Source organism: Manacus vitellinus, unplaced genomic scaffold (assembly GCF_001715985.3).
Source record: "Manacus vitellinus isolate BGI_N305 unplaced genomic scaffold, ASM171598v3 scaffold_15_pilon, whole genome shotgun sequence".
Classification (NCBI taxonomy): Eukaryota; Metazoa; Chordata; class Aves; order Passeriformes; family Pipridae; genus Manacus; species Manacus vitellinus.
Window position 1 is genome coordinate 11,839,899 of NW_021939122.1, and position 15,675 is coordinate 11,855,573.

The 15,675-nt window shown below is 54.9% G+C and overlaps 1 pseudogene; it reads left to right on the plus strand.

Moving 5' to 3' along the window:
• The first annotated feature begins 1,671 nt into the window (after window positions 1-1,671).
• LOC108639035 lies at window positions 1,672-4,363 on the plus strand (annotated as a pseudogene).
• The last annotated feature ends 11,312 nt before the right edge of the window (window positions 4,364-15,675 follow it).

The window sequence follows — 15,675 nt, forward strand, 5'->3', positions numbered from 1 at the left end:
TAGATATACAGTGTCCTGCAAAACAGCTGCGGAAACATTTGGTGGGAGAGCTGTTGACAGAGACACCTCTGTGCCCTGAGCTCTGGTGGGAGGTGCTGGGGCTGCCGGTTTGGCAAAGACCCCGGGGGGACAAATGGCTGTTGCTCTGCACAGGGAGGAAACACACCTGAAATGGCTCCGTGCAAAGTAACAGCCCATACAGGGGCCAGCCAAGAGGGCACAGGAAGCTCTTGAGGGCATTTATCACAGAACCACAAAATATTCTGAGTTGGAAGGGAGCCATAGGGATCATCAAGTCCAACTCCTGGCCCTGCACAGAACCATCCCCAAGAGTCTCACCATGTGTCTGAGAGCATTGTCCAAATACTTCTTGAACCCTGTCGGACTTGGTGCTGTGACCACTACACAGTGCTCAACCACCCTCTGAGTGAAAAACCTTTTCCCGATATGTAACCAAAACCTCCCCTGACACAGCTTCAGGCCATTCCCTCGGGTCCTGTCACCGGTCGCCAGAGAGAAGAGATCGGTGCCTGGCCCTCCACTTCCCCCCCACTCGCGAGGAAGTTGTAGGTTGCGATGAGGAATGGTATCCAGCGCCAGCTGTGACCCAGATGTGCGCTGGTTCCAGGGCTGGCACCCCGAGCAACCCTGGTCGCGCAGGGATGCCGTGGCCAGAAGGGACATCCCAAACCCAGGCTCCCGTGAGGCAGCGGCGGAGGGGCGCGCAGCACCCAGCACCGCGGCCGCGGCCCACCGCCGGCCGTGTCCCCTTTACGGCGGCGCGGCCCGAGAGGGAGGGCCGGTGGGCGGTGCCCGGTGACGCGCGGGGCGGTCCCGCGGCCGCGGCGGGCTGTTCCGCCGCAGGCGCAGCGGCAGCGGCAGCTCGAGGCGGCGGCGCGGCAGCGTCGCCGGGACCTACGGCCGGCGCCTCCGCTCCGCCCGCCCACCCGGCGCCTCCCGAGCGGGGCGGCGCCCTCTGCGCGCGGGCGTGGCGCGCCCGTCCGTGCCCCCCTTCCCCGGTTTATCGATCCCTCGCGGCCGCCGCCCCCATGGCCGCCCCGCCCGCGCCCCGCCGCCGCCCCGGCCCCCAGCGCCGGGGCTGAGCCCTAGGCCAGACCTCCAAGGCCGCCCGCCCCCGCTTCCCCTTCCCCGCTGCGCGGGATCCGGCCCCCGCCCGCCTCGCTCGTGTGCGTTCCCCCCCCGGCCGCGGCCGCCATCCCCGGGGGCGCGGGAGGAAGCCGGGGCGTGGGGCTCCGGTGCCCAGGGCGACCCAGAATGGCTGGAGGCGCGCCGGGGGCGGCGCGGGGGGCTGTGCTGATCGGCCCCGCCGGGACGGGGATCGGGACGGCTCGGCCGGACTCGCCTGGCCCCGCAGCCCTCGCCAGAGCCTCGCCGGGCGGGCGGGCTGGCGGGCGGGGGAGGCGGTCCGGAGCGGGGGTTGTCCGGTGCTTTATTTATATTTTTTTTAAACGAAAACCTTTTTTTTTTTTTTTTAATACTTCGTTTTATTGTTTATTTTTTAACGCGCCCCGGTCTCCGACTCTTCCAGCCGGAGCAGCTCAGAATGGCTGAGAGCGACTCGCTCTGCCCGGGAACCTGCTCTGCTCCGGGCCGCTCTCTCCCGCTGCCGCCGCCGCCTCTTCTCCTTCCCGGCGGGGCCGCGCCGGGGAGGCACCGCTCCGCGGCGGTGTCGGCATCGTCCCCGCGTCCCAGCGCATTGTTGCCGTCGGGGGCTTGCGACCCCCCGGCTGGCCATGAGAGCGGGCTAGGTCGGACCCTCCCGGGCGCCCTTTTTTTTCCCCAGCCCCGGTGGGAAGTGGGAGCAGGTTGATTTGGGGTCCGCGGGGCTCAGATCCCCCCGTTGCAAAGCCCGTCCCCTCTCCCATCCCTCTCCGGGAGCGTCGGAGGAGCTGGGCGGGCTGTGCTTGGCTGGGGTTTGCTCTGAATGACCGAGCTCTCCCATTCAAGACCTCGCAATCTCGAAGCAGGCGAGAGGGCTTTTTTTCTTCTCCTTTTTTTTTTTTTTCTGCCTTATCTTTTTTTTTCCCCTCTTCCTTTTTTTTCCTGCTGCTCCTCCGATTTAGAAGCAAATCTCGGGGGCCGCGGAGAGAATTCGTTTTTCCGCCATCGTCATCGTCGCTATTATTATTATTATTTTTTTAATCTTCCTCCTTTTCCCATTTTGGATCTTAACCCTTTGATCTGTTTCCTTTAAAAGACTCTGATTCCCAACTCCCATCAGGGGAAGAGGGAGGAGAAATCCAGGGGAGAAAAAAAAGCCCGAGCGAGTCGGTGCCCTCAGCTGTTGGCCAGGTTTGGTGGGGGACAAAAGTCCCCTTAAAATATTGAATGTCAGTTGCAAACCTAAGAAAAGAAAAATCTGATCTGGAGCGCTAAATTTAGGAGCTTTATATGGAACTTGGACTCTGCTGCTGGATTTTGTATGGATTTTTTTCAACCTTTGGTAAGTTTCGATTCACCTTCTGGGGTAAAAAGGAGCAAATGGCTTTTAGGGGTGGTTAGGACTTTGGGCTGTAGGTCCAACAAGATCGTGTTGGGGTTTTTTAACCGTTTGTGTTGTTTTTTTAACAAAGCGACGGGGACGTCGCATTTTTTTGCCGGATATTCCTAGAGTGCTGCTCTGTGGTTTATTTTATCCCTGATTTTAAAATCTGCTGCGGTTTATTATTTATGGCGCGTGCTGCGGGGAGGGGGGAGCCTGTCCGTTCACCCTCAGCCTTCCCCTTGCAGGGAGGACAGACCCCGGCGTCCGCCCCTAGACCGCACTGAGCGACCGAAGTGGCTCGGGGGAAGTGTCACCAGAGCTGCCGGCAGAGATGGCCGAGAATTGGAAGAACTGCTTCGAAGAGGAGCTCATCTGCCCCATTTGTCTGCACGTCTTTGTGGAGCCAGTCCAGCTGCCCTGCAAGCACAACTTCTGCCGAGGCTGCATCGGGGAGGCGTGGGCCAAGGAGTCGGGCTTGGTGCGGTGCCCGGAGTGCAACCAGGCCTACAACCAAAAGCCCAACCTGGAGAAGAACCTGAAGCTCACCAACATTGTGGAGAAGTTCAACTCCCTCAACCTGGAGAAGCCCCCCTCAGTCCTGCACTGCGTCTTCTGCCGCCGGGGCCCACCGCTGCCCGCACAGAAGATCTGTTTGAGGTGCGAGGCTCCGTGCTGCCAGTCCCATGTCCAGACCCACCTGCAGCAGCCCTCCACGGCCCGGGGGCATCTCCTGGTGGAGGCGGAGGACGTGCGGGCCTGGAGCTGCCCCCAGCACAACGCCTACCGGCTGTACCACTGCGAGGCCGAGCAGGTGGCCGTCTGCCAGTTCTGCTGCTACTACAGCGGGGCCCACCAGGGACACTCGGTGTGCGACGTGGAGATCCGCCGCAATGAGATCCGGGTGAGTCGGACTGTTCTGGACACCCGGGTTTGCCCAGCCCAGGGGCATCCGGCCACCCTCTCCCCTGCCGAGTCTGCTCCCCTGTGCTTGTGTAGGACCTACACAAAACCCACCCTGGCATTGCTCCTCCTCCACCCGGTCCCCCCATGGCAGACATGTTAGGTGGCCTCCCCAGCCAAGCAGTGACAGAGCCCGTGAGTGCCAGGAGGGCTCCCCAGGGAAGGGGATCTGCGGCAGGAGGCCTTTGTGGCTGTTGAGCTGTAGGACCTACAGCCGCTTGGGTCTGGGCTATGCAGTGAAGGGTTGAGGTCCTGGGCCAGGGGGGTCTGGAGGGGTCATCTCCCAGGATCCTGCTGGGCTGTGCAGCCGTTCGGAGGAAGGCAGAGGAGCTGCCTGCATCTGAGGTCAAGTCGCCTCGAAATTGGGCTTCCTGGGAGGACAAAGCGGCCGCAGGAACGGACCCCGTCCATTGTAAGGCCTGTGAATGTCAAACTGCCTGCTCTTCCCACCGCCTCCCACTGGGGCCGGTGGCTGCCATCCCCTTCCCCCCGGCAATGGAAGAGCTTCGTGTCAGAGACCCATGACGTCTCACTGATAGAGATTCAGGCTTGGGGTTTGGACAAATAATGGGGTTTTTATTAGGGGGCACAGGGCTGCACCTCCTCCCTTGAGCAGCATGGGCCGTAGTGCTGGATTTGAGGGAAAGCGAGTCTGTGTTTTGCTTCTGGCAAGGCCATCTGGCAGGAGCTTTCACCCCTGGCTCCCCACCCTCCAGTTCCTGGCGGGCATTTACCAGCCCTGCAGGCAGCCCTGCCATGACCCCACTACCACCTTCCCCCTGTCCAGGGTTGCCCCTCCTCTCCCTCTCCGACCCTTCGAAAGAGGCCCGGCGCTTGTCTGCCGAATAAATATTTAACAATGAATTGAATGGTGATTACTGTAAAATGGGGATGATTTCCTGTGTATTTTAATGTTGCCAAAATGAGTCACCATTTAGCAATAAAAAAAAAAAAAGAAGAAGTCATAAATAAAAATTGCAGTATAATTACTTTCCAATTGGATGGCCAGGCCTGGAAGTGGGGCGGGGGGGGGGGGCAGCTCTGTGCAGAGGAGCCAGCCTGAGCTCACAGGAAGGTTATTTTCCTCTCCAGGTTTTTTGGGGGAAAACCAGAGACCTCCACAGAGGTGCCAGCAGCTCCACCACACACGCTGGAAGGGGAAAGACCCAGTCAGGCTTTTGGAGAAGCGCTTTTCTGCTTCTATTTATAGGGAGTCATTTTGGTTTCCCTCTGCCAGGGTGGGGAGCCACCTCGGGAGGGCTGCGCGGTGCTGGGATGGGGCTCGCATGTGCATCTCCCAGGAGCTTTAGCCAGGGACCAAAACTATTTTTCCAGGTCCTTTTCCAGGACACTTCGATCTCATCTGTTCCCGATCTTGCAGCGTGGCTTTTTTTTTTGTTGCTGCTGCCGTTGTTATGGCTGGATATTCGCCGCTTCTTGCGGATGCACACTGCTAATGACCTGGCAGAAAGCTGCCACCAACTAGACTGGATTTTGGCCCTGGCTTGAAATTTTAGGACATGTGGCCAGACACCAAAAGTGTCGGGCAGCTGTATTGTAGAGCCGCAGAATTATTTTGTGACCTTGGCCAAATCCCTCGGTACCTCCATCGCCACGTTATCTTAATTTCCTTTCTCTGTGATGATAAACTTGTCTCTTCCCGCTGGGCGCGTGGCTCGGTTGGGTGCTCGGAGTCTGGGGCGATGAAGGACAGCACGAAGCTGGGGGACCATGCGTCCAAAGGATCCCCCCTGTAGTTGAAGCAGTTCTTCCATGAAGCAGCTAGAGTAGGGTTGATCCCCTGGGAAAATCACCCAGCAGGTTGCCAGCCCTTGCTGCATGGCCTTGGCCAGGTCTCTGGGTGAAAGCCACCCCTCGCCAGCCAGCAAGGAAGGTGGCCTCGTCGGCTCCCGAATTAGGGTGCGTGAGCTCAGCTGGTGACAGTTTCCCGCCTGCGGGAGCCAGGCCCGGGATTCCTGGCTGCTTGCTCACCCTGCAGCGGCGGTGAGCCACACTTGGAGCATCCCGGGAAAGAAGGGCTGGGGCTGGGGGTCAGATGAGTAACACTGGGCTTGGGAGGTCCGGGGGAGGCCCCATTGTGAGAGGTTTGTTCCATGTGTGGCTTGCCTTCGGAAAGCCGTTAATTGAGAAATGAGTCAAAGTTGGGAGGCTCAGAGCCCTGTCCTTGGTGCAGGGGACTTGCCAGCATGGGGGTTGCAACATCGACCTGGTGTGGTGGTGGTGGCCCCCATAGCCCGGAGGAGGGACCGGAGCTTGCAAACATTCTCCCTATAAACTCCCCTTTTTAGCATTTATTCCTCTCGCTGTGCTGCCAGATGTCTCAAAGGGCACCTTACCCCCAGTTACAGGCTGATTTGAAGGGGAAAAGGGGCTCAGAACTCCTTGGGGACAATACCAGCGCTTTGTCAGCTGTGAGCTGGCAGTTAGGGCAAGAGTGCTCATGCTGGGGGAAAGAGGCTGGAGGCAGGAGGTGTCTGCGGGAGGAAAGAGGGTGTCTGTGCAGGGTTTGCCTGAAGCAGAGGCGCGCGCTTGGTGGGTTTGGGGGAAGGACCCTGCTCAGCGTTAGGCACTGCACAAACCCACAGAGCCCTGGCTCAGAATTAGTTGAACTCCACGGTGCAACCATAATACAAACAGTAAATAAAATATGTGGTTAATCTTTCTTTCGTGGGCGTATAAAGTGCTTACCTCCCCTTCCCCCCGTGAGATGTTTTCTCCTTTGTTTCCTGTTTTTGTAGTGCTTAAACAGAAGAGGGGGGGAAAGCCAACAACGTGCTCTTTTTTTTTCTTTTTTTTTTTTTTTACTTCTTGTCATTTTGTCTGTGTCAAGGTCTGAAAACGAAACATTTTTTCTTCCATCTTTGCCTTTGCTGCACCAGCCACGTGCCTCCTGCCTGCATGGGGGAACCTGCTTTTAGGGTTGAAAAAGAAAGTTGCTCCAGCTTGAGGTTGATCTGTTGTTTTTTTTGTTTCACTCCCATCCAGAAAGGGGAAAAATACATTGTCAGGATTGGAGCATGGGTCAGCAGGCAGAGAAAGGGACTCACTTGCAGAGTATTACCATGTTTGCCTCTCTTTGTGTGGTGCAGGGTTGATTGAGGCCAGGTACATCAGAGCTTGTTTAGGATTGTCCCAGCTGCCTGTCCTTCGCTGGAGGTGCCACCAGTGGAAAGGGACTTGGGTAGAGGGGTTCTTCTGCTGCTTCTGTTTTGTTTCAGGGGAAGGAGATAGATTTCCCCATGACTTAGTTTGCAGTACGTTTTTTGGAAATTGGGAGAAATCCCTTCACACATTCTGAGGATCTCTTGTGGTTTGAACGTTAAGAGGGAGAAAATGTGCTGTGGTGCTGAAACCTGCAGGAAAACATTCGGCATCCTCCTGCAGGTGTGTAGGAGCAGCACCCAGCAGTGGCCATGTTGGACCCTGCTAGCTGCACCCTTACAGACACTTCCTCCCCACTACCCATTCAGCAAATCCAGGGGGGCAGGGACTGGGCTGCTGAGTCCATCTGCAACTCTGTGGATTTGGGCTTACTTTCTTGGCAGCACCCCACATAAGGCCAGCTCACGTGCTTTCTAAATTATGAGAAAGAGGAGAGGTGAGCACTTGGTGGGAGCACAGGAAGAGATGAATCCCAAGTCAGTACCAGAAACTCAGGTTCTTTGCCAGCGTTGGCCACCAGTGAGTCCCATTGCATCCCCATGCTGCTGTCTGTGCCCAGGACGTTTTGCTGAGACCTAGGGAGCCCCACTGGTGGGGAGGCTGGGATCAGCTCCACTGCCAGGCTTCAGGCATGAGCTGCTGTAGGTTGTTTTACTCTGAAACAGGTTTGGTAACTTGTGATGGACTGGATTTTTACAGGCTTACTTATTTTCCAGATGACTTGTTTATGAGGAGCGCGGCACGCAGCTCACTGGAGGCATTGTGAGTGCAAGTGCCTGAGTGCTTGAGTGTTAATTTAGCTCTTGTGACTGTAGATGGTGTGGGCTGGTGCCTGGCAGGTGTTCACTGTGGCACTCTTTGAGCATACCTGGTCCCCAGACAATTTTTGCAGTAGGTCCTATAAAGCTGGAGTTGGGCAGCTTCTCCCTGCACCCTCCATCTGAACTTCCACCAGCACCCCAAAGCTGAACCGCCAGCCCAACCCAGGGGTTAGGTCAGCCTAACCCAGGTCTCTCCCTCTCCTGACTTTGTCCATTCCCTGATTCCTGCTCAGGGGCCTCAGGAGTCTGGCACTATGCTCCTAAATGTGACTGATCATTGTGCCCTGGGATGCTGTCAGTTGGTCAAGCTGCCATGATAAGCATTGACTTCTTGGGCCTTGGGCAGTGGCACAAATCCCAGCACCCACCTAGTCTGGCTTCCTAGCTCTGTGCCACTCACCACCATTGATCTGTCAAGCTTTGCTGTGCCGTGTTGTCAGGGGCAGCATATTTCAACCGATATTTTGAACCCATCCCAGCCTGTGCTGCCCTAGAGAGGTCTTGGAGGGGGGCTGAGCCACCCTGCTGCAAACCCCTCTGGGTTTGCTGGCCAAGCAGCAGTGGGTATCTTGGCGGTCCCAGATCTTTGGCTGAACTGGAACAGTCTCCTGCTTCCCTGGGGTTTGGATTAAGGGCTTTTCTCTGCTGCTTTCCTGCTAAGCTTGAGCATTTTCCTTGCCCTTAGCCCATCAGGTTGCCAGCGGTTGCTCCAGACCTGCAGCTGCAAGTCTTCTGTGCAGAGTAAATCCAAGAAGTGACAGCAGAGATGGAGGATGCCAGAAGGCAGCCTGGTGGGTTTGGGTGGGAGGGAGAAGGCTTGCATGGAGGGGACAGCTTTGGTAAAGGAGTAGGACAGGGGCTGCAGTGAAGAGTGCTCTCTTCCCATGGGGAATAATGCAGTGTGGATGGGTACTCTTGAAATGGGAGGTGGAAGGAGGATAGGGAAAGAGAGGTTCATCTGAGGACCTTGAGTTGCTTTGCAAGGAAAAGGAAGAAAATATAGCCCAGGCTTACCCCCCTGTGGTATATAGGGGTTGTCTGTACTTTACAGGTGGGTATGTCTAGGCACAGGCTTGCCCGCCCTTGCCAGGCAGCCTTGGCCTAGAGCTTTTTTCACCTGGAAGATATCCCCAGGTGGTGACTTTGAATGAGCCCCTGAAATTGGGCTGTTGTGGTCTGGTCTCTGAACCAGGAGGTGCAAGCCCAGCTTTTGGTGGTGATGGGGGCATAATAGACCCTTGTTTAATCTAAATCCAACCTGTGATATTTATGTGAGCATCGTGCAGCTGCTGGCATGGAGGTATGCAGCGTGCCACTCTCATGATCTTTCAACCTCATGAGCATGGTGGAGAGGGAAAAGTAGGAGAGACATGACCTGCAGTGTGACACCCTGGACTTCTCTCCACCTCTCACCCTTGTGCCTTGCATGTGGGAGCCTGGGTGAGCCCTTCAAGGGATGTGTCAGTCCCAAGACCATCCTTCTCATCTTGTCCCCTCCCCTTGCTCCAAAAAAACACTGTCCTCAAGGTCTCCTGCATGCTCAGCCTGGCCCGGTCCTGCCCGAGCAGCGTCCATGGCCTCTCTGCTGCTCTGGTCATTGCCTCTGGAGCCAAAGAGTTGCCTCTGTCCCCATCTGAGTGGGGGAGCCGAAGAGGGGCTGGTGAAGGGGGTGGAAGGAGAAGGCAGATTTCCATGTCTGACAAAGGGCACAAGCGATCAGATTCATGCAACTGCCCAAGAATAAAGAGGCTCTTACAGTGCTGGCTGCCCTGACCTCTCTCCTCTCTGCTCCAGAGGACAGCGTGTGACCACACAGGGATTTCTTAGCTGTACTTGGGAGGCAGGCAACGGGGTTTTTATCCCCAGATCTGTCTGCAGCTTGCCTTGCAGCATATTGGCCTATTTTTTGCTCATTACCTATCTGTTTACTGGAAATCTTGGTACATGGTGATAATTTCTTCTTTTCTTTTATTTAATTTCATGTAATTGTTTTGGCATTTTTTTTCAATCTGACACTGAAATGGGGCTGAGAGCAGCAGTGCTTCCAGAGCAGGGACAAAAGTAACCAGGAAACACAGGGCAAGAGAGGAGGGATCGACACCGAAACAATGAAATAGCCAAGCAAGGAAAGACTGAATGCTCAATAGCACAAGCCTTTGCAGAAATGCCTGGCTAGTGCAGCATTTTATAATCAGCTTCTGTGCAGGGCTGGCCTGCAACAGTAGTGTGATGGGGGAGGAATGCTTTGAATTAGTTGGATGCCAGAATTAATTCTGTCAGAATTCAAATGTACACGTATGTACGGATTTATAAATAAACACTTGGAGCTGGATTCTGCTTTGCCACGCGGGCTCCGGGGCAGAAGCTGGTCTGGCCTGGCTTTTTTGCTTTTAAAAAAATAAAATGCTGTGGATCTGGGCTAGGTTCTGGTGACTTTGTCAACTTTCTGCATTTATCAATAGCCTATGGGCTGTGGAGGTGCTGATTTGGTTGGAATAAGGGGAATGGCACAGAGGAGTTGGAGCTGCTGAGCTTGTTTGCAGTGGTAGCCAGTTTTCTGCAATGAACCTCTGTTTGCTGGTAGAGAAGGTGGAGCGGATGCTGGGGGACCAATGGGGAGATGTGAAATGTCCAGGATCAGGGATGTCCTTCTCTTTCCTCCACGGAAGAAGGACTGATAGAGGCATCCACTCCTTCTTTTCCCAGGAGAGCTACAGCCAGCGTGCTTGGGAATGGGAGGAAAAGATGCCTGGTTCCAAATACAGAGGGAGGGACAGTTATTTACAGGCATGAGACTGTAGATGCACGCAAAAGTTTTTACATATGTCCCCCAGATGAACTCAGGGAAGAGGCTCCCAGTCCCAAATCCTTTCTGATAAGGACAGCTTCAGCCCGTTTGCACCAGGGCATCATGGTTGTCCCTCTTCTGTCTTGTGATTCTCTTGTGATGGTAACATGAGCAGAAGTTCCCAGCTCAGAGCAGCGCCCTGCCACTCTGCAGCAGTGCTGTCGATGTAACGTGCACTCGAAGTCATCCATTTGCTGGGATAATGTACCAGAACTTTTAAAAAAATAAAAATTAAACACAAATCTATTTAATTTATCTGTTTCTTCTCTTCCCCCTACCTGTCCTTTTTTCAGTTCCTTGCTGTGTGGATGCTTTGGGGGAGGGCTGTCTCTGGAGCAGGCTGGGAAGAGCCGAGCTGCGGATGGCTCCAGATGAGGCAGTTGGCAGGGAGTGACGTTCCGGATGGCTGTGTCTCTCTGAAATATGAGTAAACATTGTCAGACCAGCCGACTGTATGATCCGGGGTTTGGGGAGGGCTGATCTGCCCTTTCCTCCCTCCGCACATCTTTCCCTGTTCAGGATCCCCCATTTGCTCAGCATCACCCAGTTCTCCTCTCTCTGCCTGGGTGACCTGGAAGCTTCATCCTAGAGCTGTAGCTTTGGAGAAAGGGAAAGAAAATCCCCCATGTCCTAATGGAGGCAGTGTTTTCCCTTGCCATACGACAGCTTAATCTAAACCCTCATTTGAGCCAGTTATTGTGTGGCTTTAAAACCCCATCCCCTGGAAACTAGTCTCCCACCCCCTTCCCTCCCAGTCAATCCTGGTCGGTGGAGCCAAGCTCCAGGGTTTGGTGCTTGGCCACACGCAGACACAGATCGATCACACTTGGGGGGTGGGTTGATATTTTTGTGGCAATGGTTTTTATTGCTGGTTGCGGTTGTTGGAAAGTCGGGGGGGTTGGTGTGAGCTGTAACGGGCTTGTGCGTGTGGCAAGGGGAGAGAGAGGGTAATGTGATTGCATCCTTCTGCTCATTATCCTCCTTCTAGCAGCGGGGGTGGTGGGGCTGCATCCCTCTCCCCATCTGAATCTGTGTGGAGCTGCTGCCTCTGCGGTGGGAGCAGGTTTTCCCTGCAGGTGAACTCCTCTGCGCTCAGACAAAGGGCTGGGGGTGCCGGTGCCTCCCTTTGTTCTTTTCCTGTCCTGGTGCACCCGCCTCTGACGGCAAAAAGCCCCTTGAAGCGTGCCTCTCAAATGGATGGAGCGGAATAAATGCGCTGCGAGGTCTCTGTCCCCCTTGCAGACCCTTTGGGGACAGTGCGGGGGGGGTGCTGTGCTCCCCCTTCCCTCTGGTATTGTGCTAGCCCCTTAGTGATGGGGGTGGCCAGATCCGGGAGGGAATTACTGCAGCTCTCCTGCCACAGCTGCACTGTTGTGGCTGAGTGGCTGAGGCCTGCGAGCCCTGTTTCAGTCAGAGGTGGTTTGGTTGTAGGGGGTGGGCACAGGACCTGGCCCCTACAAGGGAATGGGAGCACATTTTGGAGTTATTTTCCTGCCTCTGCTTGCTGGCATCCTGCACAACAGGACATCCAGGCAGGGAACTGGAAATAGCACCTCCTGTGAAGACCACTCCTTGCCAAATGCATCTCCAGAGGGTGTGAGCCCAGGAGGTAAAACCAAGGACTGTTTTCCAGTTAAGGAACTTGTAGCATTCTATTTACAACGGGGGAGAAAAAGGTCATTTTAATCTCTGCAACAGTCTAAAATCTGGGTCAGAAAGACAGGGCATTACCCTAAAGTAGAGGTAAGCAGAGGTGGGGGGACCTGCTAGGGAGTCAGGAAGTCTGTGGAAGTTTGGGACAGCAGTCCTGGAGACTGGAGCTCTTTTTGCTGATGGTGATACCTTGCAGAACATGGACCCTGCTAGTTGCACCCTTACAGGCGCTTCCTCCCAGGCTGGCTTCTGCTATGATCTGTGAACACACATGGTACTAATCCCCATTTAACAAAGTGCGTTCAGCAATCTGATAAACAATAACAAGGCAATGAGCAAAAGCTAAACCTTTCTCTATGTGTTAAAAACTGCCTGCTGGAGCCTTCCTTGGGAAATGTTCCTCCTTCCCAAAACACAAGACCTGACTTTGCAGGAGGGAGAGAGAGAGAGAGAGAGAGAGGAGGCATCTGAAAAGGCAGTCTTCACAAACACAACACACTGCACCCAGTAACTGTTGACAAAGACATTTGAGGAAAACCTTGTTCTTGTTCTTCCCAAACAATAGAGGCTGGGAGTGTCTGTCAGCTTGGGTGGAAGATGGAGGTAACCATGGGAGAGGGAATCTGTGGGGTCATCTCTTGTGCCTAGTGGAGGGAGCAGGCATTAACATTTTGAAGGTCAAGCAGAAATCATGAGCTGGCCCCAAGGCAGCTCTGCTGGCCAGCAGGTAAGGGGAAGCCACCACAGAACTGCACTGGCTGCTGGGTTCCTCTGGGTGCAATCTCTCCAGGGAATGAGGAGCTGCTGTTGTTGGTCCTTCTGCTCCAGAAAATGGCAGTGCAGTCACAGCTAGAAATGGCTTCTCTGGTTGTACCCTGCATGCTGGCACTGCTCCCTCAGTCTCTGTGCAGTTCTCAGCACATCCCATAACACTTGTGCTTTCCCTGCATCCTCTTTCAACGAGGATAATGAAACTGAAAGGGGGAAGCAGTGCACACTGCTGATCTACCAGAGACCTGAGGAGCTGGATTTTTGAGTCAGAAGATGAAATGCCAGGTAGGGAGAGGGCATCTGGTGAAAGCCACCTCATTTGAGGGTGGAAACTGAGCCTTGAATATGGCTCACCTGCATCAGCAGGACTGGAGTTGAGCAGAGCAGTTCCCCTGGCTCCCTGGGAGGATGGAGCTGACTGGAGTCTGAGCTGTCGAGCTCCGATTGCCAAGTCAAACCTGGAAGATAAATGATACTTCAGGGGCCTGAGATCAATAATGTCAAAGGCTGTCCCGTAATCGGGCAAGATTAAAAACCAATGACAGGCTTCCTCCTAGGAGCAGAAGTCAGCATGTTGAAGGAGAGTGGTAGGGTTTGCTCCTTTACAGTTATTCCCTGGCGGTGCCCATATCCCAAACCTACCTTTCCCGGCTGCCCCCTGCAATATCAGTGATTGCCCTCTTCAGTCAACATTGACCAGATTCTGCAGGTCCCCTACAGCCAAGCCCTCTTCACTGGTCCCCATGCAGCTGGTCCAGAGTGCTCCTGCCCTTGGGAGCGTGGCTGAGGTGGAGACAAAAGCAGTGCAGCCTGGTGCTGGCCACCAGCCGCTTTTGCTGCCTGGGGATGAGCTGGGACTCTGGAAGGTGGAGGAGGAAGGAGAGGAGAGGCTGAAGTAGGAGGTCATGTTGATGCTGTGGGTACCATGAAATGCTGTGTGTTGCAAAGATGCTTGGCTTTGGGGAGCACACTGGGGAGAGGAGTTTGGGGGATGAGGACTGGAGCTCACTCTTGACTTTGTTCTCAATATGTTATTTTTACCTGTATTTATCAATTTGTGGGAACCACAAGTATTTAGCCACCCATGAGCAGAAGATAGATGGAGTGTGCACTCATGCCCATTTTGGGGGTGCTGGTGTTAGATCTGATCATAGAAGTGGCTTTTCTCCTGTTGGGTGCTGAGCAGAGAGCTTCCCTTATTCATCAGCAGCCTGGCTGAGGTGAAGAGGATGTAAATGGTTTATTTGCAGAAGCAAATTAAAGTAGACTTGAGTCCATTTTTTCTCTGCATCCTTAAAGGGGTGCACAGGGTGCTCCATCACAGCTTTTCAGGGCAGGGCCATGCTATAACTCCTGTGAAGGGCACTGAGAAATAGGATGTTGCCTCTCTTTCCCAAGTGCAAGGGTGATTAAAGTAGAAGGGGCCTTACTGTCTCCTGATGCTGCCTCTCATGCACACACAAGGAGCTGGAAATGCTGCTTGCCTTTGCCCCGGGCTCCTCTTCCCCTTCCTCCCCACTCCCCCACCCTTTCCCTGCCAGGAAGCCTGGCCTTTGTGTGAAGTGATGCCTCCTGACATCAGCCGGGCGCACGATTTCCTCCAGAGCAGGGAGGGTGAGCAGGCAAGGAGAAGGGTGCCACATTCCCCAGGGGTTGACGTACAGTCTGACTGTGCTGGAGCATGGGGCAGCAGCACTCCAGGAGAGGCTGCATGCCCGTCCAGGGTGCTGTGGAGAGGGGGTTGTCCGCAGCCTTGTCGATGTGGTGATTTGGTGGAGTTTTGCCTTGCTTGTGGTGCTCTGTCTGAAAGCACCACTCCAGTGTGTTGCTTCTTGCTGCCTATGACTCTGATTGCTTTTGTGGCATCTTTGTTGGACCCCTCCAGGGATACAGTGTTGGACCTTATATAGCTGAAGCTTGGCCTGTGCTGGCTGCAGAGTCTTGCTCCAGGGTCAGTGTTTCAGTGCCATGCAGCAGAAGTGGAGGGGCCCAACACCAAGGCAGGAGCAGGGCTGCCATCTCCTGTGGCCCAGGGCTGCACCAGGGCTCTGTCCATGCAGAGTCTCTTCAGCAAGGGCAGGTTGCAGCTCGGCTGCAAGGGAGTTTGCGGGGTGTGGGCTTTTGGCTGCTCCTTGGAAAGGGCTAATACAACACATGGGAATTGGCCAAGCGCCTGCCAACAAGAAGCCGTGGCTGGCGCCTTGCCAGGAGCTTGGGGGCCTCGCATCGCTTTAATTCAAGATGTGTTTACTGGAGGATGGCATTTTGCAGCTGGCTGACTGGAAACTACAGATCCCAGCATGCTCCCTCACATATCACCCTGCTGCTGAGCTCCAGCGTGAGCATGGTACGATGGGGATTGTAGTCTCAGTGCTCACCGCTGCGGGAATTTTGCTGTCAAGGAGAAGGGTTCTGGTTCAGCATCGCTGGGCAAAACCAGGCTGCGAGGCAGACAGCTGATCTCTGCCTCCTGCTTTCCTATCCTCCTGCCACCCACTTGCTTGATTCAAGACCAGGTTGGCCTTTTTATGTCACCGTGCTGGGGAGGGGATCTGGTCCTGTTCTTACTCATTTGCAATGTAAATATTTTGGTCCCGAGTATGTTGCTGGGAGCTGGGCGACACTTTGAGGAGCATGATTCATTCATGCTGTTGCTGCTCAGAGCACAATGAGGCAGCCTTGGGACCGGTCCCAAAGATTTCCTGTGATCGCGGCTGGTGGGGAATTTGGGACGTCACGTTTGAGTAAGTCAGAGCCCTCTTCAAACAATTCCTGCAATCCAGGAGTACTCTGCCATGCCTAGTGTGTTCGGGACTTGCCATCCCCAAAGTGCAGTGGTTGTGCGTGGCTTGCATTTCCAGAGGGAAGAATAACAGAGAGCAAGTTTGGGCTCCGGTTCTTGCCTTCCCCAGCAGCTGACATGTGGAAAGGGT